General features: G+C 42.3%; 1 protein-coding gene across 2 annotated transcripts in view; it reads left to right on the top strand.

Annotated features, from left to right (window-relative positions):
- LOC131067765 (protein LPA3) overlaps window positions 1–21,670 on the top strand; it is a 268,122-nt gene that overhangs the window by 163,196 nt on the left and 83,256 nt on the right. The gene's annotated exons all lie outside the window — the stretch shown is intronic.

The following is a 21,670-nucleotide window of genomic DNA, read 5'->3' as shown; positions in this document are numbered from 1 at the left end:
AAATATAAGTATGGGTTTCAGAACTGCCACTTTCATTATTAGTAATAAATGAAGAAAAAGTATACATTCTATTAGGACTTAGGTATTATTTTATGCTTGTGTTGTTTTTCTTTTGGCCACATGAAGTTTACATTAATCAATAGCTACTATGAAAAAGATTGTAAGAAAAGGCATTGTTTTCCTTTTTACTTCAGATGCGTAGGCCTTACTGTATACAACTAACCAAATCATAACCAGATCATATTGAGAAAATCTGTAATAAAAGAACTTGTACAAAAGAGGAATATGATCTGAAATAATCTCCAAATACTTGATAATAGCTGAGAATAATAAGCCACTTCAAGGGGGCAAACCTCTAAATATATCCAAGGAGAACACAATTCACTATTTGATGATGAAATAAGACTCACTATGTCCTGTGTATACCCTACTTATGCCTAGGATATCGTCCAAGACAACTTAGATAACAGCATTCAGGCCTTAGGCTGACATAAATAACTAAAGAACAATATAATAATGATAATATAACTTAATTAAGGTAGCCACAAGCCAACTATCCATAACCCTATGCATACACTAAGACTCCCTTTTTAGAGAAGCTTTGTCCTCAATGCTAATCCTCCCATACGACATCGTCAACTTGTGAATTCTTCGAGTGGATGAGATACTCGGTGAGATTCTTAGTCCTCATCTTCTTTGTGCATGTCTAAAGAATGAACCCTTCTTCCAATATGATTCTTCCTTTTTCATTTACCTCCAATAATATTGTCTATCCAGGAATATTATGCCCAATTACTTTCTTCAAACAAGAAACACGAAAAAATAGATGTATCATTGTTGTTTGAGGTAATTCAAGCTTGTAGGCAACACTTCGTATATTTTGCATGATTTTGTATGGGCCATAATATTTTGGGGACAACTTCTTGTTCTTTGTCTGTTGCTTCAGTGACATTTGCTTACAAGGCTACAATCTCAAGAAAACCCAGCCCCCAACTTCAAAACTACTTTCACTATGGGTTGGTCAGCTTGGTGTTTCACTCGATTTTGTTCCATGGCTAGATTCTCTTTGATTCAATGATGCATTTGGTCCCCCACAACCTGAACTCTTGGTGACACTCTCAATGATGAAGTGATGGATGGAGGATGATATCCATAGAGTGCCATAAATCGAGGCATTTTTTATGAACTATGAAAGGAAGTGTTATACAACCATTTGACTAGTTGTAGTCAATCTACCCATTGAGATTGCTTATATGAAGTGAAACAACATAGAACCCTTCCAAACACTTATGAACAATCTTAGTTTGGCTATCAAATTGAGAATGGTATGAACTATGAAGAGCTATGAGCCAATTGAGTACCTAAACACGAGAATAAATTTGTCCAAAAGTTACTAGTAAAGATAGGATCATGATCACTAACAATAACCTTAGGTATGCTATGTTGTGGTGTCCCCATCTTTATTCTAATAATAAGAAGCAATGAAACACCTTCAACTAGCTAGTAGTTAGTAGTAGTACAAGTAGGTAGCATTACACATTGTATCAATAAAGAATGAAGTATGAAGACCTGATGGAGGAAAATTGTCTTATTCATAAGACTTCACGATTTTCCTATCTTGGATCCACATAAAGAATAGAGAATAAGATAGAGTAGTGAAGACACAAAGTTTGATATGCTATCCACACTCCTCATAATCAAGGAATGAAGGCTTACAACATACTGAAGCTATGACTATTACGAAGATCTCTTAGGCACCAATCATGTATGCATCCATATCGATCTATAATATCTGTCATTTAGAAGAAAGACAATGGAGAGGATGAGCAACATATCCCATCATTATCAGCAGAACAACATGAAGGCAGCCAATTGCATGGATATGACAACACACAAATATCAATGCCACACCGATCATACATGGAGACAACTTCTTAACAATGTCACCACTTTAACATCCATTTTTATTCATCACTCTCATAAGATAACAAGAAGAGTATTGATTGCCTCAAGATTATATAATGAGACATATCAACTACCATCATGGATCCGATCAGCAAGACAAGATCATGGCAGTCAGGAAACCTATCAATGATTCCAAAGGAGAATCAATATTGCTTAAACTAACTGATTTACAGACAACAATTATTGACCAGTGATTAAGCAATGGTTAACAATTAAGCAAATATCGATTAAAGGAAGGGATCGGCAACTAACCATTCCATTGGTTAGTCATTTAAATAACAATCATATAACCATGCAACTCCGATTACAAATAATCATGTAATGGTGCAATTATAACATTACATCTAATCTTCATGAAGGAGTGCGATTAACGGTTTAACCCTTAACAATCACTTTTGAGGAGACACGATCAAGGAAAGGTATGACTACTCCAAATCAAAGGGATGCAACCGATCAGTATCAAAGATATTTAAGGGATGATCAAATACCCATTGCAATCATCATCGGATTTTTTCTTTGTTTATTATTTGTATTCATATTTGGATCTGCTCAATTGAGCATTCGCCTTTGGCATTCAACAGTTTGCATAGATCGAAGGATAAATCAGAAATAGCGCCACACACATTGCATATTTCCCAAGTCATAATGAGAAACAGTAATCATCCTTCATCACTATAAGTGATAGGAGAAGATTATCAGCATATTGTTATTGCCATATCAGACAGCACTTTATAGCATTATTGCTATCATCAAGGAGTCTCATAGCATATATCTCACATTGACACATCAGGAAGAGCAGAGATCTCTCTATACTTCTGCAGATTGGAACATCCAGACCTTGCACAACTCCTCAAGTCATATTGGATACAGCAGTGATCAACCATCCAATCCGCATATTATTATTTGCAGATTATACATATTGCTTATATTATCGTATACTTTAGAATTGATACATTATCATTCTATTAAGTATTTGCTATCAGCATTATCAATATTTCATAAGAATTTAGAGTTTTTTGTAAGAAGTCTCTTGCAATTGATTTACAAGTTAATTGTTCCCTTCTTCCCAAGTACTAACATAAGGGGACATTACATATATAGCTTTTGTATATTCTCCATCAATACTTTTACCACAATACTACTTGTAAAAGGATGTGATAATGTAATGAAATGGGCATATTTTGTAAGGTGATCCATCACTGCCATGATGACATTCTTATCTTTAGATCATAAAAGCGTTGTGATGAAGTTCATAGAGACCTCTTCCTAATGTTGCCTAGGAATAACTAAGGGTTATAAGAAACCAGGAGCCTTAATTGTCTACCCTTTATTTATTTGACAAAATAAACATTTGGCCACAAACTTTTGAATGTACCCTTTTGTAATATTCCCTTCAAATTTTTTTATTTGATTTTCATTTGAGTATTACAAAGCAAACACCATAACCCGTTAAGGTCAGAGAAATAATCCAAACAACTGAAAGGGAACCCTTCCACCTTTTGATCACTGAGGGCCCAATCTGGGAGGGTGAGAGCATACGGTGTTCCGGGGATCGTTAGCACCATAAACCAACTGAAATTACAATGCACGAGCGGCAAGCCAGTCCCTTCTGCTTATCCAGCAGGATAGAAACTAAACTTCTTGGCAGTAAACCAACCAAGGAAAACAACAAGAAACTTAAACTCGATCACTCTACCGCGTATTTCAGTGGGAGGACATTACATAAAGCTATCACTCTACCGCATGTTTCAGCGGGAGGACAATACATAAAACTTATCACTCGACCAATTATTCAATGGGAGGACTGAGTTACTATTGTGACGTATTCACACATCGCCCCATTGCAAATGGAGACCCCTATTTTTGTTTGCTTTATGGGGTTTCCTTTCTAGGTTTTTAGGGTTTGTTTGTTAGCCTTTTCATTTTGAGTGTCGCTAGGGGGATCACTAGGATGGCAGGCTCTGCTTGAGCCAGGGGAGTCAGCAAGTGCTTCAGGTTAGGGTCATCTTTGAAAGTCTTCCTTAGGACAAGGTTTTGCTCTTGTTGCTAATTGTGTCTTGTTTGAGTTTGAGGAGGTCAATGAAGCTTGGTGAGTGAACATCATCTTTGAAGATCTGAGTTAGGTCAAATTGGTGAGTGATGAAGTCTGGAATGTCATCCTGATCTTCAAATGTCCTGAAATTTGGCTATCTAGAATGTCATCCTGATCCTAAAATTTGACTAAGTCTGGAAAATTGAAGAATCCTCCAAAAACTATATTTTGCATCATAACTCCTGGAGGTCTGAAACCACTCTCAAACATCCTGACAATATATATGGAATATAACTTAAAGTATAAGTGACTTCTTTCTTATACTTAAATGTTATATTCCATACATGAATCCTGACGGAGAGACCAAAATGTCAAATTTCGCTCTTGACCCTTCCAAAGGGTCCAGAGCGAAATTCTCTATAAGACATTCTACTTTGACCCAAACTTAGAACTAACTCATTCCCAGGCATTATTGAGGGCAAAGCACTTGTTTGGATGAAGAAATGTGAGAAATGAAGTCAAGATTTGAGCCTAAATATGAATTTCACTCCTGACCCTTCCAAAGGGTCCAGAGTGAAATTCTTGAATGACCTCATTTTCTCACTTAGACCTTGAAATAAATGCCACTTTGAGAGCAATTTCACTTGATGATGGTAGGAGGAGGCCTAAGAAGTCATATTCAAGCCAAGAAAGGGAGGAAAAGGTGAGAAATGAACCCAAGTAGGAATTTCACTCCTGACCCTTCCAAAGGGTCCAGAGTAAAATTCACATAACCTTCATTATCTTCCTTGATATGGCCAAATTTTGGACTTCTAAGGCATGGTTGGAGTGACCTTGAGGTGTTCTAGCCTTTGAAAGGAGGTTTGATGCGATGAAATGGTGAAAATCAACCTAGAATGGAAATTTTGCTCCTGACCCTTCCAAAGGGTCCAGAGCGAAATTCCCTATAGGTCCTATCCTTGGCCTAGGTCCAGAGTGAAATCCTCATTTGACCCTCTATTTTGCCTAGGACATTGGAAAGACCTTGTTTTGAGCTAAGTAAGTAGCAAATAGACTTGATGGTGATAAGGAGAGGTAAATTTGATCAAGTTTGAAGGTGAATTGAGGCAATGGAATGTGAAATCAACCTAATTTTGAATTTCGCTCCTAACCCTTCCAAAGGGTCCAGAGCGAAATTATTAGAAGACACCCTTTCCTTCTTGGATTAGGCCAAGGTCTTAGTTTCCAAGGCATGTTGTGAAGGTTTTGATATGTTCTTGCCTAAGGAAGTGATTGGAAGTATTGAAAAGTGAGGGTTTTGTCCAAGAATGGAAATTTCGCTCCTGACCCTTCCAAAGGGTCTAGAGCGAAATTCCCCATAAACCTCATTTTCTTCCTTGTTTGGACCAACATTCTAGTTCCTTGGACATATTTGGAAGTGGATTAACATGCCTTTGCCTTTTGAAGTGATGGGATGTAAAAATGTGAAGTATTTTGTCCTAAAACTAGAATTTCACTCCTGACCCTTCCAAAGGGTCCAAAGCGAAATTCTTGGAAACTCATATTTTCTTCTTAGAGATGGTCAAATTCTTGAGTTTTGTGGCATGGTTGGAAAGACTTTGATGTGTTCTTGCCTTTGAAAATTGGGTTGAGGCGACGGAGTAGTCAGAATCAACCCAAAGTAGGAATTTCGTTCCTGACCCTTCCAAAGGGTCCATAGCGAAAATCCTTATAACTCTCATTTGCTTCCTTGTTTTGGCTAGGCGTTGGAGTCCAAGGCATGTTGGAGGGTAGATTGGTATGTTCTTGCCTTGAGAGGTACTTGGATGCATTGAAAGATGAAGATTTTGCCTAGAACAAGAATTTCGCTCCTAACCCTTCCAAAGGGTCTAGAGTGAAATTCTTGATAAACCTCTTTTTCTTCCATGTTTAGGCCCCAAACCTTGTTCCTTGAGCGAAGAGTGGTGTAGTTTTACCTTGCAAAGAAGATTGGAGTTGAAAAGATGAAGAGTCAAGCCTAGAGTTGAAATTTTGCCCCTTCCAAAGGGTCCAGAGCGAAATTTCACAAAACCACTCTTTTCCCTCAATTTTGTGCCAAGTCAAGTGTGGACTAAGATGAATTAGGATTGGAGATGTCTTTGGGCATAACTTTGGGTTGCTAAAAATCAACAAATGTGAAGGAATTAAACAAAAACAAGGATTTCGCTCCTGACCCTTCCAAAGGGTCCAGAGCGAAAATCCTAAAACCTATTCCATCCTCCAAAGTTTGTGTCAAGACAAGCCTAGGCCAAGGTGAGAGAAGCTGGGAGGTACCCCTAGGATTGTCCTGGAATGGGTTTTGGCCATCAAAGATGAAGATTTTAGGCTAGGACAAGGATTTCGCTCCTGACCCTTCCAAAGGGTCCAAGGCGAAATCCTCAATAGGTCTTGTCCCTGGCCATGGTTTTTTAGCCATTTTGAGGTCAAGCAAGTGTTGTTATGTTGAGAGATAGATCCAAAGGTGAGAATCAAGTAAGAACAAAGTGAGAGGAATGGAGTTGAATGAGGGAAAACAAGCAAGAAATGAATTTTGCTCCTGACCCTTCCAGAGGGTCCAAGGTGAAATTTTTCAAACCACCTATTTTTCCCTTGATTGATGCCAAAACTTTGATCCCTGTGGCATGATTGGAAGAAAAGTGTGAAATTCTCAAAATGTCATTTTTCCTTCAAGTTTGTGCTAGGCCAGGACAGTGATCAAGGTAAATTGGACTTAAAGATGGCCATAGGCATGTGTTTGAATAGGTTATGAGTCCAAGAGGTAGGGATTTTGAGCTAAAGAATGAATTTCGCTCCTCACCCTTCCAGAGGGTCCAGAGCAAAATTCTCGATTTCACCTAAATTGCTCATGATGAAGGTCAGATGATGGATTCCCAGGCCTTGGTGGAGAGAAGACTAGTGTATTCTTGCCTTGGAAGACATTTCAGAGTGGAGGAGTGACAAAACTTGAGCCTAAACTAGAATTTCGCTCTTGACCCTTCCAAAGGGTCCATAGCGAAATCCTCAAAAACTCCTTTTTTCTCCAATTTTGCATCGAGCTTGATGTTGGTTGAGATTAAAGGGATCCTTAGACATGCATTTGAGCAAGTTGTGGTCACAAGTTGTGAAGATTTTGTCCTAAAATGCAAATTTCGCTCCTAACCCTTCCAGAGGGTCCAGGGCGAAATCCTTTGAAACTCCTATTTTTTTCACCTTGTTTGAGCTACGCAAAGGGCTAGTTGTAAGATTATGATGAGAAGAGGTTTGAAGGCTAGGCCTGAGATTATGAAATGATGAAATGAGGTCTAAATTGAGCAAAATAGCAAATTTCGCTCCTGACCCTTCCAAAGGGTCTAGAGCGAAAATCTAATAGGGCCTGTCCTTGGGGAGAATCTTGAGCAAACTTCATTTTGATGTCTTCTTGTTGACGATTTAAGGTAGAAAATGCTATGTTAGAATGAATTTATTATGTGTCCTTAATCATCTTTTGGTTTGTTTTGCAGATGAAAGAAGACCAAGCCAAGACAAGGACGACCTCTTCCAGTCCATCGTCATCAAGGACGTTCCACTGGCAAAAGGGAAGACTCAAGGTGCTTTGAAGCATTGGAAGACTAGGGGTGTTCAAGGAGTTCGAGTTAACCTCAAGACTTCATTCTTTCAAAAGATGACAAAGAAAGGGCTTTGCCAGCACTTCCAGGCGGAGGTGTGCTACCGGAGAAGAAAGACTTGACAATAAGGAAGCCTAGTCAAACAAAGGAAGTACATCATTCATCATGTCAAAAGACTGAAGAGGATCAACCAAGTCACAAGCGTTAGACAAGGTGGCATCCTAGTCATTATTCTTCCAGTTGGATTGGTCCACCTCAGCATGACTAGATTCAATGTACCTAATTTATCGGAGGTGGCACAAACTTTGATGTACCTACCATGCTTCTTATTGGTCCTCACTCCTGAAATGTAATTTTCTAATTGGCTAAGGAAGTTTGTTGTAACAAACCCTAATTAGGGTTTCTATCTTGTACTCCTAGCCATTGGTTCTTAAGTCAATCAAAGTCATCTGTTTGTAAAGGGTTCTCTATATAAAGCCCTAGCTCCTCATTTGTAAGGGTTAATAGTTAATAGTGGGTGAATAGTTAGAAATAGTGAATAGTTAGCTGATAGAATAGCAATTAGAGTAGATTAGGATGACAAGGCAAGAAATTGTTGCCATTGATTGTAAATAAACTCCATTTTCATTGAAGTTATGGTGAAGTGTGTTGTTTCTTTGCAATATGCATGATCTCTTGTTGAATCTTCATTTTAGATGATAGATAATTAAATTGAATGAAAGAAGTTATTGAATGCACTCGCATGGAATCCACCTAGTCCAAACCACTAGCCTTTTGCTGACTGTAAGAGCGCCTTGCATGGCAACTGGCATAGAACAAGCTTAATCCCGAGTCATAACACCTTTGTTGTTCACGCATTATCTTGAATTGTGATCAGTATCTGATGGTGTACGATTTGGACATATTTGAAACATCCCATAGAAGATTGCATTGAGTTGGTGTTGAATTGTTCAACCTGATGGTGAGACCTAGCCCAGTAGGACTCCACCTAGTCATTTATCCATCTTCTCGCATTCTTGGTCTTAGAGTAGACTTCCTAAACCTTGTATCTTTTGCCATTTCTTTATCTTCCAGCTAGTAAATAGGGCTTGTGATTCCATCAAATCAGACATTCAGGTCTTCGAAAGTAAGTCCCCTTGTGATTCCAGCAAAATCACATCGTACCACAAAGAGCTTATCCACACGTAGAGAACCTACATATCAAAACCTTGGAGTTACTCCGACTGATCCTTCGACGAGATCTTCAGCAGTCGGGAAACTTTGCTCAAGAGAGGATAAGGTACCTTTAGGTATTTTATTCTCTGTTTGGTAGTGTACAAAAGACATATCAACAGTTACAAATACCAGAAAATAGGCGGCAAGCCTACCTCTTCCACTTGTTTAGTGGGTAAGCTTATAGTCCAAAATTGGTTGATAATACTACTATTCAACCTTACACAATAATGAGATAGAATATTTAGAATAGAGGAGTAATGTTGTCCAATGCTGATAGATGTCTACAACTAATCACAACCTCCCAAAAGCTCATTTAACATGAAAATATGAAATTCTAGAAATCACTAACACGCAGACCAACAACTTCAAGAATTCCTAAAATGCTCATAATTCACTCAAAACTCACTCAAATCACCTCAAATCACCTCAAATCACACCCAAACCAACACTATGCATTAGGTGACCAAGTACAAACAAAGAAATAACATCAACATGAGCTCCAAGTAACATCACGCTTCCCAATGCACACCCCAGAAAGTACACCCAGGCAGAAAGGTACGATTTGCAATTAAAAAATGAATACTCAAACTCAAAACCAAAGGCTAGAAACTTACAAATCTCTCTGTCAACAGCATAGGAAAGTAAAGAGCCAGTACCCAGATGCAGTGGGAGCTCGCATAGAGACTTGTGAGTAGAAATAAGCTTCAGCCAAGATGCCAACCGGCAACAAAAACACACTAAACTCGCACTAAACAAAACCAGCAGACGCACACCTTCTCAATTCGCTCTATCTATTCCTCAAATTGAGAAATAGTCACAACCATAGCTAGGTGCTATATTTCAAGCACGAAACCGGCAAGGGCTAGGAAGCTTACGACTTCGAAGCAACCATCTGGCACCATTTTGGCAGCACTTCGTTGTATAAATTTTCATGGATAGAAAAATGAGAAGCCAAGCTCACTTATTTATAAATTTGCTTGTTCAAAATCCCACTGAAATGCCCCTCAAATTCATCCCAAATTACATGACAGTGTAATTCACCCAAGTAGCTTCCAAATTACATTTCATTTCACCCCTTAAGTGGCCACCCAATATGTATTTTTGCACTGTCTAGACAAGTTGAACTTATCCAAGGTCCACAAGTGATAACTTAATTACTTAATTTCTCAATTCAATGCCTAGCTTATTAAAATTCATGAATAGCATATATATTCTTTTCTCCTAAGTCGTCCAAAACAATTAAATATTAAACTTAATGATAAAGTATTAATATTTAATAAATTAATCTGCGGACCAAATGTAGAACAATGCCACTGAGGACAGAAGTGCCACAAAGACCAATAGCTGAATTGAACCGGAGCTCTGAATCATATTGCTAAAAATAGAAATACTCAAACTGCCACTTACTAAAAATAGTAAGTTATGAAATACTGCTCCGAAAAACATGATCTTCGCACCCAAAAAAGAGCCTGGAATGCTCAATAAAACTGTATTATCCAGTCAGCCACACCCTAACTTACTAAAAATAGTAAGTTCAAACTCCACCATGGAATCAATTGCATGTTATGCCATCCTGAAGTGCACGAAAAACCCAGAAGGAATCCATAACTAGAACTGAAGAATCCCCTCCTGAAAACCTTAGAAAGCTCGTGCAAAACTCCACAAAAGTAGGAAACCGCAATTCTCCTTTCCAAATAGCCTACAGGTCTCTGGAATAGGCCAATGGACTGCTGAACACACATCACTGAGAAGAGGACATTACAGTCCACCCTCCCCAAAATTGCTTGTCCTCAAGCAATCGCAAGGCAAGATGCTGTAAAATCTCCTCATTCTCCCATGTAGCATCCTCCACCGGTAAGTCTTTCCACTTAACCAAATACTCTCTGATGGTCGTCCTCCTCAACAATCGTTCTCTGACCTCAAGGATGGCCTCAAGAACTAGCACCAATTCTCCCTCTTCATTCAAAGACGGCAAATCAGAAGAGACTATCACATTGTGTCCAAGCACCTTTTTGAGGCGTGACACGTGGAAGACATTATGTACTCGGCTATTTGTTGGTAGCTCCAACTCATAAGCCACATCTCCAATTCTCTTGATGACCCTAAATGGTCCATAAAAACGTGGCTTAAGCTTCTCCGCTCCACTCTTCTTGAGGGTAGACTGCCTGAAGGGTTGTAGTCTCAAGTAGACCATATCCCCAACCTCAAATGAACGGTCAACACGTTGCTGATCAACGGACAACTTCTGTTGATTCTGTGCAATCTGGAGGTTGTCCTTCAATGCCTTCAGAATATCTTGACACTGTTGAACCATATCCCTAGCCTGAGGTGCTCTGCTATCTCCAAACACCAAGTCAACAAAGCTAGGGGCCTCGTAACCGTAGAGTGCCATGAAAGGAGACATCCGGATGGACATGTGATAAGTAGAATTATAGCAGTATTCACCAAGGTGTAGCCATCTTACCCACGCCTTCTTCTATTTTAAATCATAATATCTCAAATAACCTTCCAACCACTTATTATCTATCTCCGTTTGTCGATCTGTCTGAGGATGGTAACTCGTGCTTGGGGTGAGCACAATACCACACAATTTGAAAATCTCCTGCCAGAAAGAGCTTAGGAACTTGCTGTCCCTATCACTCACAATGTTTTTAGGCAGCCCATGTAGCCTAAACACCTCACGGAAGAACAAGTCAGCAACCTGAGCTATTGTAAGTGAGTTGGTGATGGCAAAAAAATGAGAAAATTTTGTTAATCTATCTACCACCACGTAAATACAATCCTTCCCACTAGCTTTCGGCAACCCAGTGATGAAATCCATAGAGATACTTTCCCATTTTTGACTGGGAATTGCCCATGGTTGCAATAAACCAGCGGGTGTTGTGTGCTCGTCCTTGTTCTTCTGAAATTATGGCATTCCCTAATGTACCTTAAGACATCTTTCTTCAACCTTTTCCAAGAGAATCTCTCTCGGATCTACTTGTAAGTCTTGAAAAACCCTTGGTGACCAGCAAGAGGAATGTCATGAAAAGTTTGTAATACCTTCCCCTTCAACTTAGATTCAGGTAGAAGAAGGATCCTACCCTTGTACATAATCAATCCATCAACCAATCTGTACTTTTCATCATGAAAAGTGCCCTCAATAATGTTGGTTGCAAACTGATTTTTGGCATAATCAGCAAGCAACAAGTCCCTCCAATCAGCAGTAAGCTCACTCATAGAGCTCAAATGGGGTCTCCGAGAAAGTGAATCTGCCACTATGTTGTTCTTCCCTTTGACATACTCAATGTCAAAGTCATAAGCTTGCAGCTTACTAACCCACTTCTGCTGCCTTTCGTTCAAGTCTTTCTGGTGCATGAAGTGCTTAAGACTGTTATGACCAGTCTTAACAACGAACTTACTCCCCACAAGATACTGCCTGAACTTCGCAAGGGCATGCGTTATGGCAAGCATCTTCTTCTCATATATTGAATGTAGCCTTTCAAGTCCTCTCAACTTCCTACTCTCAAAGACAATTGGATGCTTGTCTTGCATAAGAACTGCACCAACACCTTCTCCTGACGCATCACACTGCAGTTCAAAAGGCTTGGTGAAATTGGGTAAGGCTAAAACAGGGCATGAGCTCATGATCTCCTTGAACTGATCAAACATTGTTTGTGCCTTTTCTGACCACTCAAAGGCTCCTTTCTTAGTAAGATCTATGAGGGGGGCAGCCAACTGAGAGTATCCCTTCACAAACCTACGGTAAAAACCACAAAGACCCAAGAATCCCTTCAAGTGTGTTATGTTCTTGGGAGGAGGCCAATCAATGATAGCTCTAATCTTTCCGAGGTCTACCTTCACACCTCCTGCACTGATAATGTGACCAAGGTAGAGCAATTCTTCCATTCCAAATTCACATTTGGACTCCTTTGCAAATAGCGATTCAGATTCCAGTATGGTCAATACTTCATCCAAGTGTTGTAAATGCTCCTTCCAGGACTTGCTGAATATGAGTATATCGTCAAAGAATATGAGCACAAACTTCCTCAACTATTTTTGGAAGATTTTATACATGCATGACTGGAATGTGGCCGGGGCCTTAGTCAAGCCAAAGGGCATGACTAGGAACTCAAAATGCCCAAAATGGCATCTGAAAGCAGTCTTCTCCACATCTAACACCCTCATCCTAATTTAGTGGTAGCCTGATCTGAGATCTATCTTTGAAAAGAACACGCCTCCATGTAGCTCATCAATTCTCGGAATTGGGTACCGATTCTTGACGGTTTTTTGATTCAGAGCTCGGTAGTCCACGCACATGCGCATGGTCCCATCCTCCTCCACCAAAACCACAGTCGAAGCAAAATGGCTTTTTCTTGGCCAAATATATCCCATGTCAAGAAGCTCCTTCATAGCTTTTTCTATTTCATCCTTCTGCTTCTTGGGGTACCGATAGGGAGTAGTCATAACAGGCTTGGCTCCCTCTTCTAGCTCAATGATGTGTTCTGCACCTCTTTCAGGAGGTCTACCAGGAGGTGGATTCTCAAACACCTTACTCCTCTTGATTATCAAAGCCTAGATGTCTTCAAGATAACTCTTCTTCTCTTCAAGTGGATTGGATGGCGTAAGCATGAACTTTGTTGGTCTACCAAGGAGTGGATCCCCAAGAGTCTTACTCCTCTCTGTGATCAAAGCTTGAATATCTATAGAGTAGCCCCTCTTAGCTTCAAGTGTATCTGAAGGCAATATCAAACACTCCACTGCCCACTCCACTTGGCTATGGTGGATCAACCTCTCCATCCGCTTCAAAGATACTACTCTAAGTCCACCATTGGACATTCCTCTTAGGACTACCTTCTTCTCATCTGCCGTAAATTTCAGCTCCATGGTTTGCAGATTTAGAGTAATCTCTCCAAGAGATCTCAGCCACTGAATTCCAAGGACTGCATCATCAGTCCCTCCAATGCTAACCACAAAGAAATCATCTCGAATCTCATGGTTTCCCAACTTCAGAGACATGTTGGAAATCATTCGGTTGCAAGATATAGTGGAGCCATCAACTACCATGACTTTGAAGCCTCCTACTTCCTTTGCCACTAGCCCCCTCTTTGCAACAATTCTCTCATCAATGAAATTATGAGTCTCTTCTGTGTCAATGAGAGCAATGACACGATGTTCTCCTATCACACCCCGAACTCGAAAGGACTCATTCTTGTGAATGCTCAAGAGTTGAGCAACCACTCCTCTGTCTTCTAACTCAGTTTCAGACCCTTAGGAGCCTCTTCATACTCGCTGTCCCCAATTTCAGTCTGCTGTTCTGAAATTTTAAAATCTGATCCATCAGCAGAATAGCACTCCATTTGATGTAAATTGCCCTTCCCATGACACTTATGTCCTGGGGCCCAAGGTTCTCTGCAAGAGTAGCAAAGATTCTTCCTCCGGAGCTCTTGACAGAGCTCATCATCCATTCGCAAAGGAAACTTGGTGGTCCGATTTGTAAACTTCTTCTTATCCTTCCAGAAAGGGAAAGGCTTGGACTGAAATTTGTTCTTTGGGGCAGCCAACTCCATGCTTCTAGCCTTCTTGATTGCATTAGCCAAGGTGGGTGGGTCAAAGGCTTTTACCCAACCTTTCAATGGTTCTTCAAGTCCCTTAGTAAATAGGACCACTAACCTCTTCTCCGAGATACAACTAACCATAACTGAAAGGCTTTGAAACTCAGTTATGAAAGTGTCCAAAGAACCCTGCTGCTTGAGTTGTGCAAGCTCTCTAAACTTCACCTCCGGATCCTTGGTATCAAATCTTTCTATCAATTTGTTGGTGAATTCAGCATAGGTATGGATCAAGTTATGACCAAGGGTGACCAACCCATGGTACCACCATTCATGAGCAGCTCTATCTAAGTGCAAGGTAGCGAACTTGATGGCCTCTTCTTCGGGCATAGGTCTCAAGGACAAGTAATTGTCCAACTTTTGTACCCAAGCTCTAGCCGTTCTCTTACTGCTTCCATCGAAGTGTGCTAGAGTAACCTTCCCAAGAGCTTGATGCTAATCTCTTGGAGTGGAATACAGATTGTCATTCTTTCTTCCTCTCTTCATTTTTTGATTCATGTACTGATCCAAGTTGAGGATATCTCGGATCTTTGCAGGGTGAGAAGCATACTCCATATAGCTACTCCTTATCTCATCAGCTGTAGGTATATCAACTTCATTTTGTGGTGTTTTTCTAGGTAGAAAGACGGGTTGTAGAGGTCTTGGAGCTAAACCTCCATTGTTGCTCCCATTGTTACTCCCGTTCCCATTTCCTCCAGGATTATTAGAAGTACTAGCTTTCGGGCCATTGTTGGGTTGATTAGGGGTCCCAACAACATTCTGGTTAAGTTTGGCCAGCAACTAAGACATCATATCCATCAAGACATTGAACTACCTCTCAGCCTTTTTGTCAGGTGCCTCATTCTATTATGCAGCCTTCTTTGCCATTGAATCTACTGAATCTGCAGAATCCACTTCCTTCCCTCTGTTTCTCAATACCTCTGAAAAGGTATCTTCTTTCAGCCCTAAAGGAACCTGAAACTGCTGTCTTCTTTGTTCTCTGTTGTAGTAATGAACGTCTCAGTCACTCATGGAGAACTCCATTCACTCTGAATTTCACAGGCTAGCAGGAAGACCAGCTCTGATACCACTGTAATATTCCCTTTAAATTTCTTTTTTCGATTTTCAATTGAGTATTACAAAGCAAACACCATAACCCGTTAAGGTTAGAGAAATAATCCAAACAACTGAAAGGGAACCCTTCCACCTTTTGATCACCGAGACCCCAATCTGGGAGGGTGAGAGCATACGGTGTTCAGGCGATCGTTAGCACCATAAACCAACTGAAATTACAATGCACGGGCGGCAAGCCAGCCCCTTCTTCTTATCCAGCAGGATAGAAACTAAACTTCTTGGTGGTAAACCAGCCAAGGAAAACAACAAGAAATTTAAACTCGATCACACTACCGTGTATTTCAGCGGGAGGACATTACATAAAGCTATCACTCTACCACATGTTTCAGCGGGAGGACAATACATAAAACTTATCACTTGACCACTTATTCAGTAGGAAGACGAAGTTACAAATACTAGAAAATAGGCGGCAAGACTACCTCTTCCACTTGTTTAGTGGGTATGCTTACAGTACAAAATTGGTTGATAGTACTACTATTCAACCTTACACAATAATGAGATAGAATATTTAGAATAGAGGAGTAATGTTGTCCAATACTGATAGATGTCTATGGCGGCAAGTGGAAGCAATTACTGGGCCGACCATTTAACTAGCATTTAATTGTCGTGGACAGTGACACACATGAAGAGAGTACCGCAAAAGAGGAACGAGAGGATCAGTTAACGGCAGACTTGGTGGAGTTGTGGGAGGTGTCAGTCACGCAGTACGTGCAGCGAGAGGCTCAAGAGAGAGCTGTCTTGGAAGGCACTGTATGTGGTGGACTCACCGTCAGCACCCCTGTCTTTGACCTACTTGGGAGTGTTCCACGATTACTCGCTAGAAATTTGATTGCACTCCAAGACCAGAGGGAGGAAACGACAAAGGAACTTCGGTAGCAACAAGTTCTCCGACGGTATGAGGAACGGAGTCGTAGGGAGGAAGAGGAGAAGGGGGCTAGTCGGCGCCGTACCTCTGGCACTTGATGCCCCTACGACCAAACAAAGACAGACGTACCACTACTACCGAAGGAGTAAACGAGGGAACTGTACGGAGATCTCTCCTCATAAAAGAACAAGCCGACAGGAGATGGCGAATAAGGGAGGTTGCCGACTCGAGGAGTCCGGAGAAACACAACAGAAGTCGGTGTGTGAGTCGGAGTCGTAGTCGGGAGAGGCAAAAACCGTGTACGTGGAAGGAGTTGGCCGAGGTCGCCAGGAACCTGCCACTTCCAGACGTAGCGGAGGAAGATCCCGCCGACCAGGCCCCACACTCGATGTCAAGCGAAGAAGACTCCAGAGCCGAATCACGAAGCACCCAATCGGAATCTTCCAAACAAGGAGAGGAGGCGGTACGGGACCTGCACGAGGAAATCGCCACTCTTTGAAGCAACGTTGTCTGGCATTAAAAAATTGTCTTTGTCAGAGGGCATCAAAATAGGAAGATCAGATCCGGAAACCCCGGGAAGGAGGGACTATAGAAGCGAAGGTGACCAAAGCCCGGTTGACGGGGCCTGACCAAACCAGGAGCGTACAGCACCTCGCGGACACAGTACCTTCCCGGCATATAGCCATTTCCAGGCACTGCATAAAACCTTACAGAAAAGAACGATGGCACACACTTCAGAGAAGCAGAAACTCCCAAAATTCATGGGCGACGGGTCAGAGGACCCCGTACGGCATTGCAAGACATGCGTCATCATCTGGGAAGCAAATGGTCAGGACAACCGAGATTACTGGGTGAAGGCATTCCCGGCCACTCTGCGAGGAATAGCCATTGACTGGTACACAGACCTCAATGCCTAGCACAAAACATCCTGGAACAGTCTGAAGAAGGCCTTCGGGGAAGAATTCAAACTCCTACGGGATGACAATGAAATTGTGGCAGAAATTTACAACACCAAACAAGGAAAAAACGAAAGTGTGTGCGCATATAACAAAAGGTTGACGGAACTACTCAACAAAATGGAGAACCAGCTAGTGGATGGCCTCAAGAAGCAGTGGTTCATGGAAGGATTGGTACCATCCCTGAGGAGGACGATGAAAGTGGTTCCCCCGCCATCGTATGACGAAGCATACAAGCACGCCATGGATATTGAAAGTGAAAACAAGACATCCCAGGGGAAACGACGGGCGAGCGATGGTGACAGCACGGACGAAGACAGCGATGGGGGATCCAAAACCATGCAAGCACTCCGGAAGGATATGATGAGGATGATGAAGGAGTTAAAAGGTGACAAGGAAAGTGGTAGGGAAGGAAAAGAGCTATGGTGTACTGACTGCAAGACTGAAGGACACACTAAAGGAAGTTGTCCCCGCAAGTTTTTCGGTGACATCTGCGAAGTAATGGGACATTCCACTAAGGAATGCCCATACAACTTGAAAGCACGGAGCACACAAGTGCTCTACGCCCAACCCGACCAAGCCACACCATCGGCAACACCTCTGAAGCCAACAACAAACTCTGACGCCTCCCCTGGAGGGTACAAAAACAATTGGCAGGGTAACAATAGATCCAATAATAACACACCAAGGAGTAGAATTCAATATGATGGGAAGGGGCGACCCATGATTCAATGCAGGAAGTGCAATGAATGGGGTCACTTTGCCCAAGAATGCCAAAACGGAGGTGATGCAGGAAGTTTGTTGTGTAGATGGTGCGGTCCAGGAAATCACGAGGATATAGATTGTCCAAAGCAAAAAGGGGTGAACATGCTCGACGTGGAGGGATCAAGAGAAGACATACTGGCAATCACAAGTTTGCAAAACAAGAAATCCATGTGCCCTGACCCTCGCACAGAAAAAGAAAGGCTCCTGGAGGCAAGGGCGGATATCATGCTGGCGATGGCTAGAGAGCGAAGGGCCTTGCACCTGGCTGTCAATACACCAGTCCGGTCAGAACCAAAGAAAACTATCATCAAGCAGATGTTACAAACCACAATACCCGTACGGGTGTCTGACCTTCTGCAGACCATGCCACAGTTAAGGATGGCTCTGACAAATGTAACCGGGGACACTACCATCGGTCAGGAACACCAAACGATGGCAAAATTTGGCACGGACCCGGTGAAGGAATCTGGTACGGATGCCATGAACCCGATGCTACTGGCGGTGGGTGTCGGATGGAAACCCACAGTAGTAGAAATGGACATAATGGGACAAAAGCTGACAAACACCATTGTTGATGGTGGGTCCGGAGTCAACGTACTACCGGAGGAAACTTGGCGAAGCCTCAGCAAACCAACACTCTAGCCACCAACCTTCCACCTAGTCGGTGCGGATCAACACGGTATCAAACCCCTTGGTACCCTCATGGTACAAAAAGTGGTAATTGGGACGCAACAATTCCTTCTGGATTTTGTAGTTATTCCACTAGAAAGGAAAGCATATGACTCTCTTCTAGGAAGCAGGTGGTTGATCATGGCCAAAGCTAATCATAACTGGAAGAAGAATACACTCTCAATCAAAATTGAAGGCCATAAGTATGTGATTGATCTGAGGAATCAGTCAGTCAATGAAGAGGTCGCGTCGTCTAACTCCGACTCGGATGACTCAAATAGATGGGAGTGGGGTTCTGAAGGAGTAGGAGGGAAAGAACCCGACGAGGAGGGAGTGCTGGAACTAGACGAGTGCTCCGAGGATGGAACCAGTTCTCTGGCAGTACTTTTTCATTGGCAAATGGAGGACTATGAGGTCTTCCACCCGGAGTGTCACATGCTCCAAATATGTGAGGTAGGAGAATCAAGCGGCGGGATGGAAGAACGCATGGAATATGGAAGATACCAAGAGGGAATGGAACGGATGGACAACACGCCAGCCCACCAGTTTGAACGGGATAAACCCATCAAGTACGAGGAACAGGGTGAGGAGAAGGTTAATCTGGGCAATGAGGTAGAACCATGGGTGATACTAGTAGGAGATGACTGGAACCCCGTGCTAAAGGCAGCAGCCTTCAAGATATTTCTGGAATATAAAGACGTCTTTGCCTGGACCTACAAGGACTTGAAGGGGGTACCGCCGGAGCTATGCATGCATCGCATAACCCTCGTACCAGGAGCCCAACTGGTACGGAGGAGGCCATACAGGATGAACAAAAACTACACAGCCAAAGTAAATGAGTAGATCAACAAAATGTTAGAAGCGGGGATTATATTCAAAGTGGAAACAAGTGACTCGGTTTCTCCAATAGTCATCTCCCTTAAAAAAGAGGCTAATCAGATAAGGATATGTGTGGATTTCAGGTATCTAAATGCAGTAACCATCAAGGACCCATTTCCGATTTCATTCACTGACAGCATCTTGGAAGAAGTCGCCGGGCACGAAATATACACATTTCTGGATGGATTCTCCAGATACAATCTGATAAGTATTGCGGAAGAAGATAAGCTGAAGACCACATTCGTGGTGGAGGAAGGAGTGTATGCCTACAATCGCATACCCTTCGGGCTATGCAATGTGCCCGCGATCTTCCAGAGAATAATTTTGCACATTTTTGACAAGATGTCAGTAGGGAATTTCAGAGCATTTCTGGATGACTGGTCGATTTTTAGCGATCAGGACACCCATTTGAAGGCTTTGGGGGAATGCATGGAAAGATGTTGGAAGGCTAGGTTAGCCTTGAATCCAAAGAAGTGCAGGTTTATGGTACCACAAGGGAAACTCCTAGGCCACATCGTCTGTAAGGAAGGATTGAAGACAGACCCAGACAAGATAGGAGTAATTGTCAACATGGAGAGCCCAACGAACGTAACAGGGGTGAAAGCATTCCTCAACCATGTCGGCTACTACCGGAGATTCATCAAAGGCTTTGTGCAGGTGTCCTAGCCCTTAGATAAGTTGACAAGGAAGGGAGAGCCGTTTGTGTGGGGTACGAAGCAAGAAGAAGCCTTCAAAGAATTGAAAGACCGGTTGGTGAGTGCACCAATATTGGTATACCCAGACTGGAACAAAGAATTTCACGTACACGTCGATGCCTCCAACTTTGCAATTGGTGCTACCCTCGCCTAGGTAGGGGCGCAAGGACTAGACCATTCCGTCTTCTTTGCAAGCCGACTTTTGTCAAAGGTCGAACGGAACTATAGCACAACAGAGCGAGAGGCACTAGGGATGGTGTACGCAGTACAGAAGTTTCGGCACTACTTGTTGGCTACACCGTTCACATTTTATGTGGACCACCAGGCACTAATGTACCTAGTGAATAAACCAATCATCCAAGGGAGGGTAAGTCGGTGGCTACTGCTCTTACAGGAATTCAGCTTCACCATTGTTGTACGGCCAGGAAAGTCCCATGTAATAGCCGACCAACTATCAAGGATCAGATCAGGGGAACCGGCCGAGGGAGTAAATGAAGACTTTCCAAATGCACACTTGTTCCAAATTGCAATACTACCAACCTGGTATGAAAAGATAGGCCAGTACCTATCTACCTCCACATTTCCAAGCGAGATGCCTTCAGGGGAACAGAGGAAATTGGCACTGAAGAGCAAAACCTTCCAACTAATTAATGGGATTCTATATAAGATGGGTCTTGACCAAATCTTGAGGAGGTGTGTCATGGAGGTGGAAATTCGCGCAATACTAAAGGAGGCACACGACGGATTGGCAGGCGGACATAAGGGACCAAATGCAACCGCCAGGAAAGTGCTTCTGGCAGGTCTATGGTGGCCAACTCTACACACCGATGCTCGAGAGTGGGTGATCGGATGAGACACTTGCCAAAGAGCGGGAAAACCTCTCAAGAGGGACTTCATGCCTCTCTTTCCGTTGCAGCCGCAAGAACTATTTCAATGATGGGGTTTGGACTTTGTGGGGCCTCTGAAGCTAAGTAACCTACACCGGTGCAAATATATTGTAGTTGCCACGGAATATCTCACCAAGTGGGGAGAAGCTAGGGCCTTGCCGGATAACACGGCTCTGAGTACGGCACGGTTCTTGTACGAACAGATTGTCACCAGGTACGGGATACCACTCCAAATCACCAATGACAGAGGAGTACACTTTATCAATCAAGTAATCCGTACCATGACCGTGGAATTTAAAATATTCCATAATCTATCCAGTCCGTACTATCCCTGCGCTAATGGTCAAGCAGAAGCAACCAACAAGGTTTTGGTATCAATAATCTACAAATCGTGTGGGGTGGAACACGAAGACTGGGAGGAAAGACTACTAGTCAT

The sequence above is a fragment of the Cryptomeria japonica genome, chromosome 5 (assembly GCF_030272615.1).
Source record: "Cryptomeria japonica chromosome 5, Sugi_1.0, whole genome shotgun sequence".
NCBI classification, from domain to species: Eukaryota; Viridiplantae; Streptophyta; class Pinopsida; order Cupressales; family Cupressaceae; genus Cryptomeria; species Cryptomeria japonica.
This window is presented reverse-complemented; position numbering and strand designations above follow the sequence as displayed.